The sequence below is a fragment of the Thermobia domestica genome, chromosome 10 (genome assembly GCF_964235325.1).
Source record: "Thermobia domestica chromosome 10, izTheDome1.hap1.1, whole genome shotgun sequence".
NCBI lineage: Eukaryota > Metazoa > Arthropoda > Insecta > Zygentoma > Lepismatidae > Thermobia > Thermobia domestica.
The window spans coordinates 22,820,870-22,847,000 of NC_137463.1; the positions used below are offsets into that span (position 1 = coordinate 22,820,870).

At 37.2% G+C, this 26,131-nt stretch overlaps 1 protein-coding gene across 2 annotated transcripts in view; it reads left to right on the plus strand.

The window, feature by feature from the left end:
• The window catches only part of Shrm (shroom), a 660,087-nt gene that overhangs the window by 267,355 nt on the left and 366,601 nt on the right, over positions 1 to 26,131 (plus strand). Inside the window, exon 1 of one of the 2 annotated variants that reach the window (XM_081727879.1) lies at positions 7,605 to 8,056. The exons of the other annotated variant lie outside the window; for it this stretch is intronic. The gene's annotated coding sequence lies outside the window, so the exon portion shown is untranslated. Of the gene's footprint in view, positions 1 to 7,604; positions 8,057 to 26,131 lie in introns of those variants that run through there. 2 annotated transcript variants of the gene reach the window in all.

Consider the following 26,131-nt stretch of genomic DNA (forward strand, 5'->3'; position numbering starts at 1 on the left):
TTATGTACTTGTTCTGTTTCTTCCAGATATCTTCAGACTATAATATTAAAACGGATACGAACTTTGAATCCGACCTTCAGATTTTAATAATTGTCGGTGAGATTCCGGATCTGTCAAACTTACCACTCCCGTCATGCAAATGCATATGTCATTGTGTTACGTTAAATTCTATTGTATTATTCTTTCCTCTAAAGCTTTATTACACAAAACGCTATTATTTGTCGTTCTTTTGTATTTAATGAATAAAAGGATAAAAGTATACATTTCCGTTTCGAAACTTTTCTTTTCCTACAGCACACGTAGGTAGGGATGGCCTTTTTCGAAAAATCTGTTTTTCGATTTTCGGAAAATTTATTTTTCGCTTTTTCGAGAAATTTTTCGTTTTTCGAAAAATTTTTCGTTTTTCGAAAAAATTTTTGTTTTCGTTTTTTCGAAAATTTTTCGTTCTCCGTTTTTTCGAAAAAAAAATCGCTTTTCGTTTTTTGAAAAATTTTTCGTTTTTCGTTTTCGAAAAAGCCATTTTTCGAAAAAATGTGGCTATCCCTACATGTAGGCATAGATTTCATCGATGATTTTCGATAATATCTATATGTTTAATTTTTCTATATAATTTAGTTGTTGTTCGAGAGAGGATGCAGAGCCACAAATCTATTCAACATGTCATCTGCAAGGCAGAGATGGCGTGGAATCAATGAAAACTTGACCCACGACCCACCATTACCCGCCACCCACTATGACCCACTCTGACCCACCACCCACCAAAGCCAATCGCCATCAACTCTGACCCGTGATCGACGCCCTCTTCTCTTCTGACTAAAGAGTTTGGTTGTAATAAACCAAGGTTGTCAAATTATCACAAATCGGAGTTTGAATTTCTACGGTCAATCGCTCAAGCACCACTCTGTTACAATAGCGGTGGATCTAACCTTTATGATATAAAATGGTAAAGGCTTTGTCATGGACTATATTACGTTGAATTTCAATTTAGTTATCATATATAATTATTTCTTTGTTGAATTACAGATTCTCTTATGTGGAAAATAGGATGGCATTTGAAGTCTCAAATCAAGTTAAAGTAGACCAATGTAACCCCCCCCCCTAAAAATGTATAAAATTCGACTATTTCGAAGTAGTAAGTCCTATTGCTATTACTACAAAATCAAACATGAGTATCCAAAAGTGCCTAAAGTTTTTTGTTTCATTTAGGTAAACTTACTCATCTCAGCTAAATAAATAGAATCAAATGAAAAAGGAAAAAATGAAGGCCTTGAAAGTAAAACGTAGACAAATTCACCAATGTTCAGAAGATGCTGTCTGTAATGCACTGAACAAAGTGGGTTGTAGTGGGTCAGAAGGGTCATGGTGGGTGGTGGGTCGCGGTGAGTCATGTTCTGTTGACCCACTCACAAATCTTAACTCACGACCAACTGACCCACTCCATGTCTGTTATAGGGTTACTATATTTTAACATCTATGCGGACATATCCGCATTTTGAGATTTTAAAAAAATCTGTTCTCATACATTTTCCGAAATTCCTTGGTTTGTTCTCTTTTTCTAAGCTCAAGTGCATTATCAAACTCAATTTCATACATATCACGCAAAAAACATGTTCAGCAATTTGTATGCATGGAAGGAATTTTTAAAGTAAGTTCTACTATATAATACGAATAAACAATTGAGCTCCTTCGTGGTTAAGCGGTTAGCATACGCACTTTTGCCGTGGGAGTCCCGGCTTTGATTCTCGGCGGGAGCTCGTGCGGTTCGGATTTCACGTTAATTAGTAGGTCCCGGCTCATATAGCCTCGCTGCTGAACGGAACTTTAAACTCAGAATCAATTCAACTCAAAATAAACAATGCAAACATGCTATTGTGTAAGTTCTCTTGTTTAATTATTATTCATACATTTCAATATATTTTTATAATCTTTTAGAAGCAAATATGGAAATGAAAAGATGCCATTCTTACGTCGGAAGTTAGTGTTTAATAGCGAGTTAACCAAATGAAAGTGTGTTCGCATTTCGCACTTCAAAATATGATAAACGTCGTCGTGTACGATGTCGCAGTAGTGTAGTCAGTAAGGCCGCTACCTACCAACCGCACGTACTGGGTTCGATTCCCGGTGGGGCGAGACATTTCTTGTTCTCCTCAATGCGGATCAGGGGTCCACCCAGCTGTTATAAAATGGGTACCTAGGGGTATGTAGCCGGTCTGAACTTGGTACCCGCTACAATAGGGTCTCCCTCTTGAACATGCCTATAGGCATTATTGGCATGTCCCGAATAGAGGGCGTACTTTTCTTTATCTATACCTTGTACTACACGGCTCCGAATGCTGACATCGTATTTACCTTGTAAAAAAAAAACACATTAAAAATGAAATGAAATCTTGACTGTCTCGTCTCGAATAGGTAACGTGAAAGTATTGTCTCTCTCATCTCGGAAAAGATAGATCCTATGTATTTCTATTCTCTGCCTCGTTTCGTGTAGTTGGCAACTCTATTGTCCGAAAGTGTTATGCTTCTTAGGCTAAAATAGGCAGATGATTAACGAACTAAAACGTTATGAAATAATTTATGGAATGAGAATGTGGGAGGAAAAGGAACAAATGAAATATTTCAGTTTAACGTCCTACGATTGTGTCCGTTAGGCTAAGGGAGATGATAATTAAATCAACTGAATGATTACGGAAGAATTTGTGAGATTAGAAAGTAGGAGGAAACGGGAGTACCCCAAGAAAACCCAGGGACACGATGTTGTCCATCTCAACCGGGGATCGAACCAGGGACCCCACCCACCAGAGGAAAGAGCTCTATCGCTGATCCACCATGCCCCCCCCCCCAGGGAGAAAACAGAAGGAGAACCCTCAGAAAGTGATATTACCTCGCAAACTCAGTTGTTCTGAGCTGGAACCAGGGACCCCTTACATCAGAGGTGAGCATTCTATGACTTTTTCTAACTCCTTCTCAGACTTAAGTTTTCTTTCTGGCCCTTTTCATTATTCTAGACTTGACAGGAACACACACACACACACACACACACACACATACACACACACAGGAGAGTTAGAAATGACCATGCTCTTTAGTTGGACTAACTAACTAACTAACTCTATGGCTTATGAAATCCGGAAATTCAATACTGCATTCACAAAAGCTCCCATTGACTTCTGTCCTTAGCCAACAGGATCCAGTTTATATTTTGTATTCCTTTTTGTATTTTGTATTTTTGTACACCGGTACCACTGAATCACCTTTTCCTTCTAAAGATATTGTTTTTGCGTTATTATTATTTATTGTGTTTTCTTAGCTTCCCAAATGTAATTTGGCCTTTTCTCTCAATGATTCAATTTTCAGTACCTCAGCAACGGTCCTTAACTGGATGCAAAATTCAAAATTTCATTACGTCTTCACTACCCTCCACATATTATTGATTTTCACACGTACACATTAACCCGTTTTTCTCTTTCCTCTATATTATGCAGATTAATTTCTCATTACGTAATGTATCGAGGATTTGAATGCACGTACATCTGCATGAAACTTCCGGAAAAAGAGAAAAGCAGAATGCTTATAGTATGTAAAGTCACTCACTAACCTTGCCAGAAGCATTCGTATTAAGTAAAGTAGACCGTCAAGGAAACCGTGTAATAAAGATCCCTCCTCCGCATCGTTGTGCATTTTCTTGTGTGCATGCGTCGACATGCCATTAGTTATATCTCAAGGATATTTCTCTATCTTTTTAAGATTAAAAGAAAAAGTTGCGAGATTTACTGTGATGAAAGATTATTTGCATTTCCGGCAGGTTTTGTTCTGGACGATTGTGTTTGTTCATTTTTTGTTGATGAGAATAATTAGAAACAGATTATGAAAACTGTAACATTGATGCTATCATTAATTATACACATATATCATAAATAGTTTTTTTTTTCATCTCGAAAGATTTAGCAAGATGCATCTAAAGTTATCTTTGACTTTGTTGAGAGGATCTTTGATTTCGTGACACATGTCAATCAGTAGCGTCATTTCAAATTTTGCTTCAGGGGGGGAGACCCTTTGATATATGTAAAATTTCGCGTTTTTCACTGATTTACTACTATTCTATTGATAAAAAATCTATATACATCCCAAACTCGGGGGGCGGGGACAATTGCCCATCCCTGTCCCCCTAAATGACGCCCTTGATGTCAATCTCGGGTTTGAATACCGCTCTGGTTGTGGGTGTTACGTACTGTACTTTCATCATATCATCAGTCATTTCTCGTGATCTCCTTTACCTATATGTGGGACATAGAACCCAAAATATCTTTCATCTTTCAGTTTTGCGTCCCACAGTTATGCTCTTTACGCAAAGGAAAACGGGGGGTACGGTGGTTCAGTGGTAGAGTAATTACCTCTGGTGCCTGGGGTTCCTAGTTCGATCTCCGGCCATGTAAGTTTGAGGTGGACAACATCTGTTTGCGGATTTTCTCGGAGTACTCCCATTTTCTCCTACATTCTCATTCCACCAATTTTTCCATTATCATTCACTTGCCTTAATCATCGTCTTCCTTAGCCTAAAAGGACATAATCGTAGGACGTTAAACTGAAAGGTTTCATTTCCCATTTTCTAAGGGGGACAACGATTAATGCAAGTGAATGATGATGGAAGAATTGGTGGAATGCGAATGGGAGAGGAAGAGGGGAGTACCTGGAGAAAACCCACGGACACGATGTTGTCAACCTCAAACTTACTTGTCCGGGGATAGAACCAGAAATCCCACGCACAAGAGATAGGTGGAATCACCACTGAGCTACCGTCTCTCTCCAAAATACAAAATAAATCTTTAAGTTTTACGTCCCACGATTATGCCGGTTAGGCTAAAGGAGACGGTGATGATGAGAAATGAATGGAATGGTGGAATGAAGAAAGTGGGAGGAAACGGGAGAAAACCTACGAACATGGTATTTATTTACCACAAAGTCCACACGGCGCGAGCTGGGATCGAACCAGGGACCCCAAACACCGGAGATGAACGCTCTACCACTGAGCCACCGGGTCCCCAAAATTATAGAAAGAAAGCAAAATATTATCCACAATATGGTGCCAAATGAACTGAAGAGCTGCTTCCAGATCTTGGAGGCCACGGTATCTCAGTGGCAGAGCGCTGATGCATGGGAATCCTTAATCGATTCCAAACACTGTAAGTTTGTGACGGATAACGTCGTGTCCCTTTCCCCCCGTTTCCTCCAGTATTCTCATTCCAATGATTTCTTCCATAATCGTAAGTTTCTCATATCATTTATCTTCGTTAGTCTAAAGGGTATCTAAGCAGAATATTCCTTTGTTTGTGGTGTTTGTAAAAAATTCAAAAATTTTGCTTCCAAATCTCTAAGAAGCCAGAAATCTGCGAGAGTAATTTATTATTCCATCATAAGTGTTGGTACCCAAATTTCTGAACCATTTTAAATGGTCTTGTAAAGAAATGCTTGTGTATTTTGCCTTTGGTAAACAATCTCGTATGAGTGTTGTTATTGAGTTTACAAAGAAAAATTGGTGTGAAGACCCTTAAGTTCATGTGGTTACCTGCCTCAGGAAGGGATAGGGAACTTTCTAAGACGGAGGTGCATCAGAATAGTATCTGGTCCTGGTTCGATTTCTAGGGAATACACATAATTGTTGTAATTAACCCAGTGTTGTGAGGCAGCTTGAATTAAAATATGACAAACTCCGGTGTAATAAAGCAGAAAAGAAGGAATTGGGAGTTAATGAGCTGACCACGCATCGTCCAATGGCTTTCTGGTGGGCCAAAGAGGAACAGTTTCTCCCCTGAGAAACAACTTTATATTTGCCATTAGTATATTACATGGGCTCCGATCCTTCGAGTGCCGAAGGATCTCATCCTCTCAAAATTTGCTTGGAACCTCAGAATCTAGATATATTTGATTAGATTCTTGCTTTGAACAGGCGCGCACGTTTTTTTTTTTTTTTTTTTTTTTTTTTGAGGGGGGAAGGGTCCCAGCTTTGGAGGGGAGAAGTCCAATACTACAAGCCAGTACGTTTATGTAGTACTGAACGGGTATTATTCTGGACTCGAAAAGACAATAAGTAATTGTAAAATACTTCAACCGATATTTTCAGAAAAAAAAATATAGAACTAGCTTGGTTTTATACACTGGCGTCTCTGGCATGTAATTTTTTTTTGGGGGGGGGACATCAAAGAAATTGATTTAAATGGTACTACCAAGCCCAACCTGTGTACTATCTTCGATTCCATTTGTTACTTTTCTGTTTACCTTCAGGTATATCAAGAACCCTCCCCTGAGGTATATCAAGAACTCTGTTATAATAGTTTCACAGCCTGAATATTATATTCCAAATAAAAATTATTATTATGTATGTGTTATTCTATTGTTAGTAAATAATTAAATTAGAATAAAATATTGAATATTTTGTACTTCAAAATATTGGGGGGACGTGTCCCCCTCGTCCCCCCGCCAGAGACGCCCGTAGTTTTATAAGAGAAAGAGCACAGATGAAATGTGAGATCAAATTTTCATGCTCCGTCAAAAATCATTTCCCTATTATACAAGCGTGCTTTTATTGAAAAAGTATACAAATGTATGCATTAGCGCAAATCCCAGAGGGATGAGGGGACATGTCCCCCCAATATTACAATTTGAAATGTGTTTTTGGGGAGAAATGTGATGATTTGTGTCCGACTGCTACAAAGGAAAGTGAGATGAAATTGATACCCCTTGCTATATAATATACAACAGGCACCTCAGAAATTAGATTCATCTACCATAATATGAGTCTTCTCCCCCCCTCCCTGAAAAAGCCTCAAATCTGCTCGCCTCCCAATGTTGAAGACAACTCTGCTTCCCTGATCCTCTACAACATTGTTTGTCAACTTCATAAATATTTTGAACATAGCTTTAAAAAAATATATGGGAACGGTCTTACTCCCTTCCCCAAATGTTGAAGACAGATTTGCGCCATTGAATATATGTTAGAAAGATTTGTTGGGGGTGGAGGGGTGTCCAGACTCGATGAGTGCGCCTCTGAAACCACCACCCCCAAGTTATACAGAAATCAGTCTCTGGTATATTACTGTACTATTAATTTAATCTCTAAACTAGGGATGGCCTTTTTCGAAAAATCTGTTTTTCGATTTTCGGAAATTTCATTTTTCGTTTTTCGCTTTTTCGAAAAATTTTTCGTTTTTTCGTTTTCCGAAAAATTTTTCGTGTTTCGTTTTTCGAAAAATTTTTCGTTTTTCGTTTTTCGAAAAATTTTTCGTTTTTCGTTTTTCGTTTTCGAAAAAGCCATTTTTCGAAAAAAATGTGGCCATCCCTACTCTAAACACAAGAGGGGCAATTCGCCCTCCCTCGTGGACCGAAACAATTTTAATACCGTTCCCAGATTTGTTTCCAAAACACGTCTCACACTTTTCCAGCAGAGAGAACACGGTGCAGTTGGATAAACTGCCTAGGAAACAAGTCAACAGACGATACATACCAAACTAACATCATCCAGCGCGAACTTTTCTACGCGCATGCGTACAAGGTATCTTTCGGGTTAAAGCTGCTGAACATGTTGATTCAGTGCAGTTCAGCTTCCCATTCGCATTTCAAAGTCCATTGCGTTCGTTTGTAGGCTGGGAGGCTGTAAACGTTGTTATACTGTACAGTATGTGAAAGAGTTGGTGCTGAGTGTGTTCTGTTTTATTTTTCTTAAAAAAAAAAGATTTGCTTACTTTTACGACAAAAGAAATACTTGGAGGTGTGATTATGAAAGAAATTATATACCATTGACCGTGGCGACTCTTTGCTTTTTTGATGACACACACACACATACTGAGGTCTTCAAAAAGTGTTAATAAATTGTGATTATTTTCTAATTTAGTGTACTAAACTAACCATTGGTTTTCGAGGAAGTGTGCATTTTTTTCTGTTTTACATAATATTGTGGAACGTTTCGCGAGTGTGGTGAAAATTTTTCTGGTTTTATTCCCTGCAGTGGTTTTTGGTCGTTTGTATCCAGTTTTGGAGAAGGAAGTTCCAACACCAGCAACAGGTGAGACAAGACCGCTATACTGTAGCTATATATATGTGTATATAATGTTATGTATGGGCTCCAATAAAACAGCTTACGGCTTCTTTGTACAGTACATATATATACAGAGAGAGAACCTATCTGATAAAAGAATCTGTCAGTTATGATATTATTCTTCTGGCGTTTTTAACAATGAAAACAAGTTCATACAAGACCAGTGTGCCACGGTGGATTAATTATTCGGCCATCCGCAGTAGTTCTTAGATAATTACTTTTTTTTTCTGGCCCCGTTGATATTGAAAAGACAAGACCTACCTATCCTAAAGCTGTTTCGAAATTGTGTTCTGAGGCTACAATGGATCAGCCATGTAATTTCTGAATGTATTTCTTAGAATATCCGCTTTCGGCCATCTTCATTGTCGTCGGATGACATTGCGTATATCCCAAAATATAAAACACCGCTTGAATATCAAACACATTATTGTACGGTACTAGAGACGGTAATTACATGCTGTAAAATATATTCAAATTAATTATCTTTGTTCTATAGCAAATATCCAAACGTAATACAAATGGTTAAAAACAGCATGGGTGTTACGGTCTGGGAAATGTATAGAGAAAAATAGTGTTACTTCACAAAGAAAACCTAATATCTGAGGAACTTATTTATAACAGTTGTACTCCCATTGGAAGTGTGTATTAATACAAGATTTAAAAAGTACGGGGAAGGTATCTGGAGAAAGAAATAGCAGGTTTCATCCAGAAAATTTTCTGGGGGATATGACAACACGGTATATATACAAATTGCGATTTGATTTATGTTAGCTCCAGGGGAAATGGTTCAACAATTGCAGCCCCCCCCCCGAAAATATACCTGGAAGAAACGCTGATATACCAGAGACATTAGAATTGTATGCATATGACACCGAAAATTTAAATTATACAGTTTGAATTATGACAATCAACGTTTTTAATCAAGACCACATTTTTGACCACCGGTATATTGGAGCTCACAATCATGCACACACATAGCCAGGATTTTTTTTCCCTGGATGTGTCCAAAGCTGTTGGGGGTATCAAATTCAATTTGAAGAAAAGTGATACTAAAATTTGCAAAATTGCCCCTAAAATAAGAGTAGATTTATAGAAAAGTCGGGATTTCGAGGGCTCCGGACCCCCAGGACTAACCCCTTGACTACGTCCCTGCATGATATAAGTTTAAAAGCAGGTATTTGGGGGAAGGGGGGCATGTCGGTGGAATTTACGATGAGGTTTTATGAACTGTGGGGCAGGCAAATATTACTGTTATTTACATAGGCAACATACCTCTTAAAATGCTACGAAAATAATAGTATAGCAATAATATAAATAGTGTAAGCATCGTTAACGTGTACTCTTTCATAAGAAAATGACTACCCACAATTTGATATGTATAGACCTATAATATACTGTAAAGAAACAGGCCTTCTGATTTGAAAATATGGTAGAAAATACAATAGGAAAGGGGTAAGAAAGGTTTCCAATTGATGAATTTAAATGAAGTAATTAAATTCTTACGTCAGTTTGAATAAATTAGCAGTGAACCGTAAGTTAGTGAATCTACGGTTAGTGTGACTTCTGAGTATTAGCAACATTGTATGATGAGTATTATATTGGGGAAAAGAAAGAAATTTTTAAAATGAAACTGACGGGGGGAGGGGGGGAATGGCATAACAAAATCCAACAAGGGCTTGCTTGCCAGAAAGTAATTTAAGTTGAGGTCTCCATGCGTTCTTGCAGATCGATGTAGGATTAAATATCAAAAACAAGAAGAAAAAATAGCTGTTTTTAGATATAGGGGAATAAAGTTACAGAAACCTAGAAAATATTCAATCAAGTGTTAATAGGTTATTTACTGTCATAGCGCCAACGATTTGCAAACGAGAAATGCTTCAATGATTGCAATCCTCCTTCACGATACGCCTCATATTCAGGTATGTTTTACGCCTCTGGGAGGAAGGTTGGCAAACACTCCAGGATTCTGCGCAAACTGTGAAAAATCTGGCTTCATAAAAGCAATATTTTTCCAGGCATACTTCCAGGGAGGATTTCTCTCTTCTCCTTTCCCGGACATGTTCGACTGACCCTCAGAGGGCACGGTGGCTCAGTGGTAATGCGCTTACCTCTGGTACGTGAGGTTCTGAGGTTCTTGATTCGATCCCGAGCCAAATAAGTTTGTGGTGGACAGGGATGGCGCCGGAAAAGTTTGATGGGGTGGGCGGAAAAGTGCGGACCTAGTTGCTGGGTGGGCGGACAATGAAAATAAGAACTGGACAATGTAGACATTTTTTTGGACAATAATTAAATTTCAATCTTTAAACTCTTTAGTTAGCTAAAGCTCAGACCGAAATAGGGGAGGGACAAGGATGTGGAAAACAGCTGTCTTAGCCTTATAGAAGGTACAATTCCGGCATTCGCCTAGTGGGACTAAAGAAATGCAGGACTTAGGATGGGCTGCGGGAGTGCGTGGCTATACCTACCGAGAGTGCTCGTCCTACCGAATTCCGCGTAGCAGACACACTACCTCTACTTCCAGTTTTTTTAACAATAATAACGGTGTGTACTGTGTAGTCGATGAAGTTTAAGACAGCTTTACCTTCTCTTCCTCCAAGAATGCACATGAATGCATAGAAATAAAGAAGGTTCAAACAACACAGAATAACAGATAATAGTCTACGTTTAGTTAATATCATAAAATACACAATAAGTAAGTAAAGTAAAACAAGAATAAAATAAGCTATTGCAATCATTTTTATCTGTGAAGCTTTTTTTTTTTTTTTTTTTTTTTTTTTACAAAAAAGCAAGAGACAAAAAATATAAATCATTTATGTCTTCTCTCGTATATCCTTAATTTGTGCACATTAGATTTTTTGACGTGATCTCTATATGCAACAGCAAAGATCTATGTTACTAAAAAAATAGGGAAATTCAACAGCATAATTGTTTGATCATATCTTACACAGAAATCTTTGAAATTGAAAGTCGAGTTGAAAAAAAATAAAATAAAACAATTATAAATTGGATAAAGAAATAAATAGCATTTAACAAAACTTCATCATGATCCACAGAAACAACAATGCATTTTAAACTATAAAGGGCTGATCACATGGTACGAACAAGCTTACAATAAACTTTTATACCTGCACTTTAATGGAGTACATTGCGTTGATTGTTATGTCCAACATCGAATAATTTTACCACATTCTCTACAGCAATAATCATTACAGGTTTTCTTTCTAAAGATCACTTAGACTACAGTTTGTCATTCCATTTCTTAGATATGTTTTAACCCGTCTAAGACACGAAAAAGAACGTTCACATGGTGAACTAGATACAGGAATGGCGACAGCAATTACGGCTAATTTGTAAATTTCATGAAAAGTGATTTTGAAACGATCCATCACTTCAGTAAACTGAGAAACGAAGGTAATTTTGCATTGCTTTTCCTCCTCATAACGTTTGAAAACTTTCGGGAGAAGTTTCATTTCCACCTCTACACTATCGACATCACACCCATAATGACGTGCAAGTGGTTCAGTTTTCTCAAACAAGAGGAAATGTTCACTTTTAGTGTGAAGACTGCTTATTCCAGTGTAAATTGGCGTTCAGCTGTATCTGGACTTATGTTTGTAAATAAATTCGTTGTTCATTGCAGAGTTAAACAGGGTCCTAGAACCTATTACATTACAATCAATAGTAATACCTATTGCTTTTGAAGTGTAGGATGTCACCTTCATTATTCTACTTCTGTTGGGGTGGGCGGATGGGTGGGCAAGGCCATTCATCGGGTGGGTGGTCGCCCACCCCCGCCCACCCTTAGTGCCGTCCCTGGTGGTGGATAACATAGTGTCCGTGGGTACTCCAGTTTCATCCCACATTCTCATTCCACCAATTCATCCAGCATCATTCACTTGCCTTAATCATCCGTCTCCCTTAGGTTAAAGAGCATAATCGTGGGACGTTAAACAGAAAAATTCAGCTAACACTACCGAAGCTAAGATAAATAATTCAATTACATTTTTTTGTGTGCATGGCACATCCTTTAGTATGTGTCCCATTATCCGTTGTAGCGTTCCATTGCTCCCGGGACAAAATTTACTGGAAGAAAATCTGTCTGACAAATTGAGAAGTCAGTGTACTTTCATAACAGGTAATATTAGTTAGCATACCAAATCGAATATTTGAGTAATATATTTTTTTTGTCCTAGTCTTTTCCCATGTTTATGTGAGGTCGGTGTTCCTGTCTTTTAATTATTTTCCCTGTGGCTCCGCGTAGCGTAGTCGCTAACGTTCTCGCCTTTGGTGCGAGTGGTCCCGGGTTTGATTTTCGATGGGAACACTCAGTCGAAAAAATGTAAAAAGCTTTTTCAGATCAGCCATCCTATGTAAGGTTCTCCTGGGTTATCTTCATATACGGATGGTACCTAACATATAGGTCCCAGGGTGCTTTCTCCCTTCCCAATCCTTTCTTCCTTCCCTTTCCTCGGATAGTGTGATTGTCGAGTGACGTCATTCCTCATACATGACGGGCTAATAAGACCATAATGCCAAAAGTCTAATTCCTAATTATTTTCCTCCACTCTCTTCCATCTTGGGCGTTCTCTGTATTCCATCCTCTCTATCTCAAAGCATTTCGCCTTTTGTCCTTCCTTTTAATCTAGGGTCTTCCCATCCTTCTTCTTTTTGTCTTTCCAATACCAATTTCCAACTCAGTATATAGTGCAGAAAATCTCAGATTCTGTCTAAGTATTAACCTTCACTCCAATTTCCAGTTTCCCATCATTTGCTTTTTTCAAATCAGGCGAAAGAAACTGGCCACCTTGTCCTCCTCTGCTGTCTTACCAGTATGTCATGTAAGGTGAGGTGAGGTGAGGAATCCGAACCACATGAGCTCCCACCGGGAATCGAACCCGGGCCTCGCACGCTAAAGGCGCGTACGCTAACCGCTTACCCACAAGGGAGCTCACTACGTCAAGTAAGTAGGCTAAAACTTGAATTGAGGAAGACCACTGAGACGCGCTGATAAAAACTTGTTTGAGGATCAAAAAGTTCTGTTCTGTGTGTACTATGCATATATTAAACGCGAGCGTGCTACCCGATCTGCCACAATTAATACCTCCTTAGTTTCTGGCCTTTCCCACGAAAGGAGACAAAGGGCCAAGGCTGTTCTAAGTTTAATTATAATTAATTGTGGGAAATTGCAGCACTTGTTTAAATAGAACAGTCCGATTTTGAAGTTGAAGATACTTGTATGTCTAAGACGTGTTATTTACGTACTGTTGAAAGAAGTCTTACTAGTACTACTAATAGAAATACAGTTCTTGTTCTATGAAATGATCTACCAATTACTTTGATACAATGTTCAATTTTTTTTGAATAGTCATTTTTTTTTAAACAATGGCATTATAGTACTGATAAATTCGAAAGAATGAGTGAGTTGACACCTTGAAACAAAAAGAAATATCAGAGAACAGATATTTTATTCTCAAACATAAAGGAAATATAGTTAAAAGTGTCACAATTTTTACCCTTCCCCTTAGCCCTATCTTCATCTTTCTATGCAATATAATGAAAAATATTTAAAGTTCGCCCCCTACCTCACGTGATCCACATCTATATATTAAAATGCTACGTTTATATGTTTGTCTCTAATCCTTTCGACAATAAGATCTGGAAAACCACAGGTGCTAGAAACGCGCCGTTTTTGGTGGTCGATTCCAATTTTTGTATAGATTGTCCAGTTCTAATTGAATATTTAAAAACCGTACTATTATTTCTTTATCACATGTTTTAGAGGAACACTGGAACTGTTGAAATTTTAAAACCAAGTATTATATCCTACGAGTTATACATTCCAACACAACATAGTTGTATACAGGGGTTGTATATCTCTCAGGCGCTTATTTCATGGCCGAATCATAATGAAAAACAAAGGATAACCGTTTCTCCGGTCTAAGTTGAATCTTTATTGTTTGGAGCGTTTTGCCCAGTGGACACAATATATCACTGACATTATAGTTGTGTGTGTAATGTATTTGCTTATTACATACTGCATGCAAGAAGAAAGAAAACACTGATCATACATTAATACTGATCGAATTAGAAACTCTAACCGGAAATAGGTTCAAATCTTGCAAACGGTGCGAGATATTGAAAAAAAATAATCGAAAAACCTCTTCTTTATGATAACCTTTGCCGATTTTTATCAAGACGTCTTTCACTTGAACCTGTAAAGAGACGTGTACAGATGTTGAGTAATGACAAGGAGATTCATGCTCATATGTGAATGATGCGCTGTGTAGAGAGCGCAGATTCAACTAGTATCATATTAAATTGTTTCATAAGAATAAAGGTGGTTAACGTAAGACAGGTTTCACTGTATTACTGAAGTTCACAATTTCTACAGAATAATTACTAAAGATTCAGTAAACATTCTATAGACTATGTAGGACATATTGCTACAAAATAACCTTCATTTAAATATCGGTACAGTAAATAGACGAGTATTCTTTTGATACCCGGTAGTAATTTCAGAGTGCTTGTCTGCCGTTCCATCTCATCGGTGGCCATGTTCTTGAAACCTTGAGTCTGGTTTCTTCACATCAGTGCTAAGACTTAAGAGTGAAATTATCTGCTGTAACATTGAACATACTTCGTTCCATCTCAGTCAGCACACGCACTCACACCCACATACATTTTCACTAATGAAAAGTGAGGTGATAACGCACATAAAAAAGCTAAGAATCCATGGAGAAAATACCACGTAGAAACAAGATAGAGAGACGGGGAAAGGGAAGACATATTCTATTGTAATCATAAGGGAAACATCTTTCATTGTTCTGGATACCATGATGCGTGTGTTTTGCATTGTTGTATCGAAGTATATAATACCATCTACATAATTCACAATACACATTGAATCGAGAAATAGTTCTGCATTTTTGCCTGGCTTTAAAATTAATGGCATCATATCCACGAACTGTAAACCTTAAGGAATGTTGGGATATGATAGTAATGCTCGAAAGATGATCATGCCAGGAAGTAATCTAAGCCTAGAAACAAGGGATGGTATTTAAAGAGAATTAATTAATCAAGCATTAGTCACGTGATTAGTTAGTGTTGTATTTGCTCTTTACTAAGGAGGGTATACTTCCTGGTATTCAGAGTCTGCTTGGAGTTCAGCTAATAAGTTCATTTGGGTGTGATTAATTAATATACTTCAATACGCCAGATGAGAAAAATAAATGTGGCAACTGTGGTAAACTAGATGTACGCATGTGTAGTCTCTCGAAATGTTTTCTATGTGGTTGACATCAAAACCGCTTATAGATAGTTACGAAATCACGCTATAATTAACATATTCATTTAAGAAGGATATATTTATGGCAGGAATAAGTAGAAGTCAATTAATATTAGCGACAATAGAAGGATTATGTTGTAATCATAAGGGAATATAATTTATCGATCAGTTGTGTGTTTCTCTCAAAACTAGAAATTTTCTACTCATCTCTCACTGTTCACTTTAAGAAACAGTTCTGCTATTATAGAGGACACGGCTAAGTAGCTGCTTCATAGTTAATTCACCCGATAAGGTGAAAGGAAAGAAAGAATAAAAGATAGGTAATTAATTGCCTTTGCATTCTCATATTGTGGCTAAACCAGGGTACCCTTTGCTCTAAATTAATTAGTCTCATGTGGTTAACTTAATCAACTATTATGTGCTAATCAGAGTTTGAATACACTTCTGATAATCATGTGTTAGTCAAACCCTTAGTATGGAGCTAATCATACGTCAAAACGACTCTGCATAAGGCCCAAAAATGTTCGTTTCATATAATGATTAGTACTAGTCAGTAGCGTAAACAGAATTTCTTTAAGAAGGAAGGGTTCAAGCTACGTAAGTTTAACGCTAACGATGGTGTAAAGTTTATTTATTTATTGTTTTTGAATATCCCCCTAAATAAGTTTGAGATTGATACTACTGGTAGCAGTGCGTTACTTACTTCGATGTATATAGAAATTCATTATGAATCCCCTAATCATTAGGAATGAGGACGGAATTTCCCAAAATCTTCGCTTAAAGTTACATAGAAGGAGTAACGGAGAGATCAGAATTATTTTTTAGAGGGCTGGTTCCTCCAAGTCTCCTTTTCAGTTACGCCAATGTTAATGATCGATGTAACCCTACAGATATCCTTGTCATACTAAACAATGGACTATAATTTTTTATTTGTGCACAGCAATTGTGTCTTTTACTTTATGTGTGCGTGTGATTGTTGTGGAAGTGTAGGTGTGTCACGCATAATATTTAACTGCGTGCGGATGTAAGTAGTATACCGCAGTTCGTATGCTAAATAAGGATTGCAAAAGAGTGAGCGGATGTAACATTTCTTTTGTCCCCAAAAGGTTGTGTGTGTATCTGTGAGATTTTTAAACTCGCTGGAATGTCATTGCATCTCCCCCTCCCTCCCCCGATCTCTCTCGCTTGAAGTTAGTGAATAGCAATTAAGTCTTGTGTTCCTAATTTGAAGTAAAAGATTCAGAAGATTTTTTTTTCTAAAGAAAAAGAGAAAGAAAGAACATGTGTCAAAGGATGTATTTTCCTAAATCCTGTCATGAATTTTAAACAAAGCATTCACATTCGAAACATTATGTGCTTTTTCCTTTTTTCTTCTTTTGTAAAATATCTTTGCATTTCTAAAGGCTACATTACATGGTTCAAGATTTGTTGCCATTTTCTCAACATAAGAGAATCTTATCTTGCACATAGATGTTCTCTTTACACCAGAACTATTATGTAGTAATAGGAACTATAATAGAAATAAATGGTTTTATCTACATTGTTGTACAGAACTGTCATGGAAAAAATGAAATGAAATCTTAAAGTTTTATGTCCCACGATTATGCCGGCTAGGCTAAAGGAGACGGTGATGATGAGAATGAATGAAATGGTGGAATGAAGAAAGTGGAGAAAACAGGAGAACCCCGAGCAGGGTTGGCTGGTTTAAACCAAGGTGGTTTAAACCATGGTTTAAACCAAGGTTTAAACCAGCTGGTTTTTTAAAAAAAAAACAACTGGTTTAAACCAAAAAACAAAAAATGTTCGTAAAAGTGTAAGTGTTTGTAAAATCTTGATGAACACACATTTGTGGGTTATCACCTTTCACTCCCGTATATTATTCGTATTATATTCAGACCTATATTCTCCATTCATTACTCAAAAAGATTATACTACAAAAGCAACTTTTTTTTGTTTATAAATGTTTATTTTGTGATTTTTTGTAGTTATTATGTAATTGCAATCAAAGAAAAATTCTAAATATTGTTTCGTTTCAATGTTTACTATTGATAAAATACATCGAAAATGCCTTACTTTTTGTGTGTGTGGGGGGGGGGGTCATACAGACTCCACGAGAGGCATTTAGTGAAATAAGTGTCTTTGGTATCTATTTATGTATAAATGAGTGTGAGCCAAAGTGGACTCAAATAATTCGTATCTTTATTCACTTTCTTATTGATTAAGTCGGTGTATTTCTTTAATTTGGACCAATAAAAGTCGTTGTTAACTAACTTGAATTAAATTAGTTCTTCTGTACTCCGTAGTACTTTGAAATTGTCCATATGTAATTCTGTATAATGGTTTCACTTGTGCAACTGTTTATCTTTTTGTCCTTCTGAAATGACTCTTGACAGTTATATTAAGAAGCATGTAAAGATCAGTACAACGTATTTTTATCAGGATTCCTTCGTAAGTGAGTCGGCAGACGTATCGCATTTGTGGCCAATTACTCCCGGTTCCGAGTTCAAATGGAGGACAATTTCTCTCGGATGTAACTCGAGAAGCGGTTTGTATTCCGCTTTAAGCTTATGTGACCCCTTCCAGCATAACCCGGTTGTTGCATAATAACATCAAGGCGAAACAAACTTATTTCTGTCCATATATGATATGAATATATAGAGCAAATTATTTAAACCATAAAAACCTGGTTTAAACCAAAAAAACCTGGTTTAAACAAAAAAAAACGTTTTTTTGGTTTTTTTAATAAAAACCATGGTTTTTGCCGACCCTGACCCCGAGAAAACCCACGCACACGGTGTTTGTCTGTCACAAAGCTCACTTGGCACGAGCTAGAATCGAACCAAGGACCCAATGCACCACAGGTGAACCCTCTACCACTGAGCAACCGCGGCCCCAGAATTGTCATGGAAGTAGCCATAGCCAAGCTAAAAACATGACTATAAAGTAGCTTGTATTTAATAACAGTAGCACTGAAAGTCTGTAAACAATGATTCTCAACATTATTCCGCGATCTGAACATATCTTACGCTCCTGGCAGAATTAAGGTCAGTGCTAAATTATTATACGAGGTTATTTGATCCATAAATGGCAGCTCGGTCAAGTTTTGATTGCATAATAACTAATTGAAAAGAAAATGATAAATGCCAAAACAATATGGAGGAGACTTTACGAACTTATTATAGATAGAATGTAGTTGTATGTTGTTCGTATTTGTCGATAAAGAAAAGAAATGAAATGTTTAGTGTTATATCTCACTATTATACCCTTCAGGCTTAAGTAGACACATGATAAATAAAAGTAAATGCCTATGAAAATAATTAGTGGAATCATAATGTGGAAGGAAGCGGAAGAACTCCGAGAAAACTATGGATACGATTATGTTCGCCTCAAATTTGCATGTCCTAGAATCAAACCATTGATCCTTCGCATCAGAGGTGAACGCTTTACTACAGGGCCACCGTGCCCCCGGTATTATTGGCGACAAAAGAGTGAATTTCTCTCTATCTTGTATATTATCGTGATACCTGACACAATTATGGCTGTTGCTAAAACATTGATGATCTCAAAGGTTGCCGGGGGGAAAGAATTCCCCCAGGGCAAATTCGCAATCGTGCTCAACAAGGACTGCCAGTATTTTCTCAGTGGAATTAGTTACAAAAACATGGTTGTACAGCGAGGGACACTTCTAAATGGTACACCTTAGCCGTAAATCTCCATATGGCTGTACCATTTAGAAGTGTCCCCCGCTGTACATATATGTAGGGCTAAATTCGAAGTCGGACAAATTATTAAGTGTACGTAGGTTTAAAGGAAACTTAAAAAAAGATTTTCAAAAAAAAAAAAAAAACTGAAATTAACTTGAAGCGTGTAAGACAGGTTTTAGTTGTCACATACGGAGCTTAGAGATGGGTGGTCTTTTATTTTTTCAGTCCGCTGGACCAACTCAGGTGATGGTTTAGATTATATAGCAGTCAGGCCTTTCTCAGGAGGAGGTGCACATTTACATGAATGAATTCCAAAATAGGAACGGAAAAGTTTTGTGTTTTTTTTAAAAATACAGATTCTGTGTTATTGACCTCGTCATTGCTGTTTAAGAGTGTACGCTGTGATATTTCATGTTCTTACTTGTAGATGTAATCCTTCGCACTTAGTGACAATTTATGCAATTTTGTTCTGTATAATATTAACTGAAACTCCTCATGTCTTGAGAAATTTCTGATTTAATGCGTACTCGGTAGCCTTTTGAGAATCCATTGATTTAAGCATAATTAGACAACGCGTTAAATTAAATCTGTCTTTGAAAGAATCATGTTCAGTCATGTATACTATTAATTATTTTAAGCACACAATCATTCATTAAAAAAAAAAAAAAAGCAAGAAAATCACGTGAGTCCCTGAGTTATGACCATCAAAGTTGGGGGTTGCCGGGTATATATCGTACGCCACCCACAGAACTTATCCCCGAACTTAACCAAACTTTCAATGAAAGTGGTTTTATCTCGCTTTGTATACATGTGAAATATTTTCCTATGCAGAAGTTTGGTTCCCAAGTTATGGGTCATCGAAGTTGGGATTTGCATTTACAGTATGTGGAGAGTTCAGTTACCGAAGTTGTGAGAAAAAGAATACATAAAGTTTGTTACTCTCCGTTTAAATAAATGGAAAACTAAACACTTTATTATTATTATTATTATTATTATTATTATTATTATTATTATTATTATTATCATTATTATTATTATTATTATTATTATTATTACATTATAGGAGCTACTTACAATATCTGGACAGTTTTTAGCACTTAAAGGAGCTTCAGATAGACATATTTCTTTAAAAGATGAAATATGTCTAAAATGATTGAAAGTGAATCTGAATCTTTTGTGAACTCAGCTAGGGATGCGCTCGAGTCGAGTCGAGACAGGATTTTCCTGACAAAATTCGAGTCGAGACACGACTATTCCAATAGTGAAGTATACATTTTTCGAGTCGAGACATCACTTTTACAGCACATTTTCGAGACGAGACAGCCAAAAATCTTGTCTCGTGCGCATCCCTAAACTCAGCACCCCATATTTCGTACGCAGTCTACATGAATCCTTGGTGCACTCAGCATCTCTAATTTCGTACGGGTCAACATGAATCCTTGGTGCACTCAGCGCGCGTCTCATATTTCGTACAGGGCCTACATGAATCGTTGGTGCACTCAGCGGTCCATATTTCGTACGCGGTCTACATGAATTCTTGGTGCACCTAGCGCCCCATATTTCGTACGTGGTTTACATAAATCCTTGGTGCGTTCAGCACCCTATTTCGTACGCAATTGACATGAATCCTTGGTGCACTCAGCGCCCCACATTTCATACGTGGTCTACAGAACTCATCCCATATTGATCAAACTTAACGTGAAGGTACTTTGACTTCTCAGTAAACATGTTATTTCTTTATTTATTGGTTCCCGACTTATAAAGTCATCGAAATTGGGATTTGGAAATCACCAGATTTCTGAAAAAAAAAATGCTATTTTCAAAAAGAATCAAGGGAAAATATATGCAAAAATAAAAACTGTTAAATGTTAAGTAAACCCAGTTTGTGATTATAATTAAGATTTGCTAAAAAATCAATGAAAAATTATTTTTTGAACAATCAGGTTGCTAATTATATTAATTACTGTAATAACCCCTTCTATATCGGACCCCGCGTAGCGTAGTCGCCAACGCTCTCGCCTTCGGTGCGAGCGGTCCTGTGTTCGATTCCCGGTGGGGTTATGCCGAAAAAGTGTCAAAAGCTTTTTCAGGCTAGCCGTCCTGAATTAGGTTTTCCGGGTTTTCCTCATTTACACCAAGCAAATGCCGGGGTGGTACCTAACATGTAGGTCCCAGGCCGCTTCCTTCCTTTCCCTTCCCCGGATCGTGTGCTCGCCGAGGGACACGTCGTCCCACAAAACGTGACAGGCTAACATGGCCATTGATACCGAAAGCCCAGAAATCTAAATCCTAAATCTCCCTTCTATATCCGCTTCTAAATTTTTCACAGGCTTTTTTTTCCCTGTAAGTATGCATTTCTAAACACTTCTGATGTCATCTAATAGTTGTCCTTCCTTACATACCAAAATATAGGACATTAATTGCACATCCTCTTCACGCACAGTGGACATAGCAAGAAAGTACTATAGAAACACGATATAGTATAGGCCATCCAATACAATATATTAAGATAGCTTGCATTTATTTTCCCCCAAATGTATCATTGTACAAATTGAACTAAAAATAAACAAACGGATTTGTTTGTTTGTTTGTTGGTACGTATAGGAAAAGGAATGAGCAAATTAGGTCAAAAGCTTGATGATATACCAGTAAAGCCAGGTTAGTTCTATTAGTCACACATTGACCCAGAGGCGCGAAAAGAAGAGATACACAGGATGAATCATTTGTGGCAGATAATGGAATGTTTTTAACTGTAATTTTACCCTGGTAAAACCATACAGATGAGTATTTATATACTGTATACACGGCTAAGTTGAGTTTCTTTGGCACGACTTAAAAACTGTCATTACCAAAAATGCTCTCAAATTTCATGATTTTTTTTTTTTTTTTTTAATGGTGCCTTTACTGAGTTGTTGTGATGACCCCTTAAACGTGGGTGGGTGCATAATGATAATGATGAGGATGAGTGTAATGATGATGCTACGAACACAGCCAAGAGCATGGCGTTTGCGAAGTGAGCACGAGCTGTTGAGAGGAGGGGGATGGATATAACGATCTGCTTTTCACTACAAATATCCTCATGGACAAAGCTATAACAGACAAAATTAGGTCAGAAGCGTATTGTACCCGTCGTGTGTTTCTGTTTGCACTCGCTCAGCATCGACATTGGTAAGGTCACGAAAGGCATTAACCCGTAACTGTCTTCAGGATATTTTTTTTTCCTTTTTGTATCACTCCGCGCCCGTAAGAAAAAGGACCAATATCGTCCATTCCATAAAGGATTATTTGCGAAGGCGGAAGAAGAGTTTTTTTTTTTTTTTTTTCGCATCCAACTGACCTTTTTCGTCTTCGTTAGATAAAAGAACTCAGGAACCTCTCCACTTCTCTTTTGCTCGTATGTCCTAAACCTTACCAAACTATTTAATGGTGATTTTGTTATTTGATTTTCTTGTGTACAGTCGTTTTGTTTACTTGATGTTTGATGATGATGACCTTGGCCATTGAGATGACGATATTCAGCATTTCTTGTCCTTCTTTTCTTTAAATATACTTGTTTAACCCACATACCTATCATTCGTTTAGTTTACTGATGTGATCTTAGGTAATGACAGAATGTCATTTTTTTTTTAAGTGATAGGTTAACGATTTCGTAGTCTTTGTAAAGATAATAATGCTAACAATCAAACAATTTCTAAACTAAGCACTTCGAAGACCATTTTGATAAGCTAGCGATAACATGAAAAGCTACTTTTTTAAAAAAAGTAACAGGTGTCATTTTGTACAATAATTCACCCATAAAGCAGATACAAGTCTCATAAATATAGGATGGTTGTTATATTAGGACAGGAGTTTCCGAAGTTTTTTTTTTAAATCCTATCACATGAATAAAGACATGATACTGGGACTTATCAATATACCTATGCATCCATTTATATGTTGATTTTTTTTTATCTCCTCTTCCTCTTGGTAGTGAGCAATATAGTTAAATTATCTCCAAATTATCTCATTATAAATAACATTTTTATCGATCCATTGATATGGTCTTCGCTTTAAGGGAGATATTTAGTTATCAGTTTTTGGATATAAACTTTCATATCCAGGTCCACTTACGGGCAGCCCCATATATATATATATATAAAGACCTGACTTGGCTTCTTTCGAATAGTTCGCTTTTCATCTCCCAATGTTAATGTTTCCAGTTCAAAATATGGTCTCATGACGACTGTATCTGGAAATTTATTAATAGGCAAACTATAAACACAAAGTATCTCGGTAGTATTTGGGTTACTGCGTCTTGATGGTTCCTAAGTCAGGATTCATGGATGGATATAAAAACTTTCAAAAATAATAGTTTGGAAGGTAAAGAGTAGGTTTTCCATATTTAAAGACTAAAAAACCCGGATACTCTGTAATATCACGGAATACCGGAATATTTACAGTATATTCATAGTTGTGCAATTACTTCTTGCTAAGATATCAAATTAGATAATAGATGAAATATCGGAATTAATTAAGATCAATACTCACCAAAAATGAATGATAGAGAGTTCATTATTCTTATTACTTTGAGTATCGTTAAAATATCGCACAGATAGTATTATGTTTTTAAGGGAAATCGGGCTATTGGAAGTAGGATTTAGGATTTAGATTTCTGGGCTTTTCGGCAACCATGGGCATGTTAGCCCATCACGTATGAGGAATGATGTCCTTCGGCGAGCACACTATCCGAGGAAAGGGAAGGAAGAAAGGATTGGGGAAGGAAGGAAGGAAGCGGCCTGGGACCTGTAAGTTAAACTTAGGTACCACCCCGGCATTTGCCTAGTGTGAATGAGAAAAACCCAGGAAAACTTCATTCGAGATGTCTAGCCTGAAAAAGATTTTAACACTTTTTCGACCGAGTGCCCCCACCGGGAATCGAACCCGGCACCGCTCGTGGGCTGTTGGAAGTCCTGGACATTCCTGGTGGGATAGACATTGTAAATCCGTAATATGTGAAAGCTATAGTCATAATTCATCGTCTAATTTAAGAACTATATCACATCCTGGATCAAGTGAATGTGTAGATGTATTTTACATAAGTAGACGTCCTTTCCGTATCTTTCCTTTCTTCTTATTGTCATTGATTTTTAATGTTTCTGGGATAAATTGATCTCGCGGAATATACAGGGTGTTACAAATTTGTCAATATTTTGTGAACAGATTCCTCAGATCAAGTTCATATGAATTTTTAGTCGGAAGTGGATAGTTTCGGGGTTATAGGGTTGCCGAAAACGTGAAATAAGTGAACTTTAAAAGTTGATAGCTCCACTACTATGAAAACTATCGTAGTCGGGTCAATACATCACTGAGGAACTAGTATATGACTATCCAAATATCCATGTTTAAGAATGCTCCAGTAATTGCACACTACTTTTTAGAGAGGTAGGTAGGGAGTGATCAAGTACTCCCAAACAGCCTCTCTTAAAATGATTGTGCGATTACCGGAGGTTTTGAAAGATGGATACTTGGATAGTTTACATACTAGTTCCTCAGTAATATCTTGACCCGATTACGATATGTTCCATAATAGTGGAGCTTTGAACTTTTAAAGTTCATTTATTTCACGTTCGGCATCCTGTAACTATGAAACTATGCGTTTGATGAATCTCTCTCTGTACTTAAGAACCTTTCAATTTTAAGTCCCACAGGTATACCGTGTGGGGTAAGGGAGATGGGTGATTAGTGAAAGTGAATGCTCATGAAATTAATTGGTGGAGTGAAAATTAACGAGGAGAGGGGAGCGTCTCGGATCGAACCAATGACCCATGATATGTAAGGTGAGCGCTGTACCATTGAGCACCGTGCCTCCATGTCTCTCCGAGGTCGGATTAGGGGGGGGGGAAGTACGTATGAAATGTGTATCATGTTCTCCGTATCTTAATCCGTGGACTTTACGAAAGGGAGAATGGAAGGTATAATTTTCATATGTATGGTGTAACAGTACGAAGTGTGGATCAACTCTTGTGTGGATCATATTTAACATTTAGCAGGTAAATTGCTTTAAAATACTTATGGTTTCATTAAGTGTGTGTGTTTGTGTGTAGTTAGTGTGAACAGAAATAAGAAAAAAAAACATGTTTTGCTTTCTACCTGCCTTTCACTCCTGACTCATTGTATTGTAAAACCAAGGAGCTGAACAGATGTAGGCTGTGATTTTAAACACTAAATGCAACCTGATTCACGTGTGAACGGCATAATTTCTACGATATCCTAATTATTTTAACTCATGTTTTCGCTTTGGCATCTTAACTACTAGGTGCAGGACTGGACAAACATGTATTTGTATATATGCAGTTCTAGAGGAAATCCGCAATACTCTTGCTATATAATCTTCAACCAAAGTTTCTCAACCGTCGGGACGTGATTTCGCATTCACTAGGCCGCAAGAGCAATTTTGCATTTACCATACAAATTTTAACGATTATTTATTAAGTACAAAACTTCAAAACTAAGTTCTGTTTATATTCGAATTGTGAACGTGTTGTGCTGAATTCGATTTTGGACCGAAGCATAAACATTTTTCGTATCAACGCATATTTTAAGGCAGTTTCGAAATTATATAAATCTAGACACGATAGTACTTCAAAACTAAATTTGTTTTCAACAAACTTGAAAAGTTTGTTCTGAATTCTCTATGTCTCTCTGTGTGCGTGTCTGTTATTTGTGAATTTTCAGTGTTGAGCTCTCCATTCGATAGAACATCAAAACCTATCTGAAAGAAGTGATGGAATTTTTCGCGTCACTCTTACCGTTCCCGAAATATTGGTCAAAAAAGTTCTGATTTCGGGAGATTTAGGGAGCTATATCTCGGGAACCGTAAGTCATAAAGAGAGACGATATTTTGAGAATTTTTCAATTTTGAGCATGTGTCTTCGTAAAACATTTTCACAGAACTCTTAAACAAAACATGTGGAAAAAATTTACTCAAGGAAATTATAAATGTATAGCTCGTACATTACAAATTGTTTAGTGAGTATAATAATAAAGTACACAGAACAATTGATATAAAGCCTG